A 1,365-nucleotide genomic window follows, 5' to 3' on the forward strand; every position below is an offset into this window, starting at 1 on the left:
TCCCTCAATAGCTGGGACTACAGGCACATGCCACCACGCCTGGCTAATTTTTCTATTTTTAGTAGAGACAGAGTTTCACTCTTACTCAGGCTGGTCTCGAACTCCTGACCTCAAGCGATCCTCCCACCTCAGCCTCCCAGAGTGCTAGACGTGAGCCACCGCACCCAGCCAGAATTAGTGTTCTTATAAGAAGAGACACCAGAGAAACAGAGCTCTTGGTCTCTCTCTGCCATGTGAGGACACAGTGACACAGGACCAGAGCCCTCACCAGACCCCGGCCATGCTGGCATTCTGATCTTGAATCTCCCAGCCTCCAGGACTATGAAAAACAAATTTCTGTTGTTTAAGCCACCCAGGCTAGGGTATTTGTTGTGGCAGCTCAAGCCAACTAAGACAGCAAGACGTTACAAAATGCGTGGATGTGCAAAAATTTCCAAGATATACTATTAAATGAACAAAGCAGGTTGCAGAACAGTGCTAAATTTGTATAAAAAGACAGGAGATGTATTTATACATCAGCTTATGAACCCACAGAGGAGCTCTGGAAGTTCCCCAGGAATCCCACAGTGATTGCGCCCCAGAAGGGGAACTGGGTGCTTTTTGAATTTTGTAGAAAATCCATAATTCCTCTACCATCACACCACCAACCCACCGAAAAATGGAGTAGGATGTCTGAAGAGGCTGCAAAGTAGCCCAGCCTACGTGTAGGTAGGGGCATCGCGTACAGCAGAGAATTGGATTCAGTCCTGGGAGCGACCAGGGACGGCGACCCCAGGCTCGCGTGTGTCTATGTTCCTGGAAATAGGTTGGTTTCTCGTGCATGTGTCTGCAGAGGCAGTGTGAGCTTAGCACGCGGAGACTTAGGTCCCCAGGCTGGGTCAGCAGCGGTCCCCAAAAAACCGCTGTCTTCGCGGGTGCCTGCAGTTCCAAGGTCTCCCGGAAGGTGGCGCGCCGTTCCTACACCAGACGCCCCCTCCCCGCGCCGCCCCGTGGCCAGCCCTCCGTGCAGGGGTCTGGAATGTGCCTGGGGACTTGGGGGCCCGAAGCCAGCGCGCCTGGAGCCTTTTATGGGCACAAACTGGGTCCTGGTATTGCCCCCAGCCAAGAATGCAGACCCCGCGGGGGAGGCAATGTAGGCCTGGTCTCTCCAGACTCCAGAGGGACCAGATGTCGGTGTCTCCTCCGGCCCCGGGACCTGAAGCCTGGCCCTGACACTGGAGCCAGGTATTCATTGTTTGGAGTTTGCTCATCTGTCAAATGGGGTTGAAGAAACTTACCTTGCAAGGTTTCAATAAGGCTGAAAAATAGGTGTGTCCTAGCACGGTGGAGGAAACCGGCCAGGCATGAGAAATTATAATCGCTCTT

Source organism: Propithecus coquereli, unplaced genomic scaffold, assembly GCF_000956105.1.
Source record: "Propithecus coquereli isolate 6110/MARCELLA unplaced genomic scaffold, Pcoq_1.0 Scaffold164, whole genome shotgun sequence".
Lineage (NCBI taxonomy): Eukaryota > Metazoa > Chordata > Mammalia > Primates > Indriidae > Propithecus > Propithecus coquereli.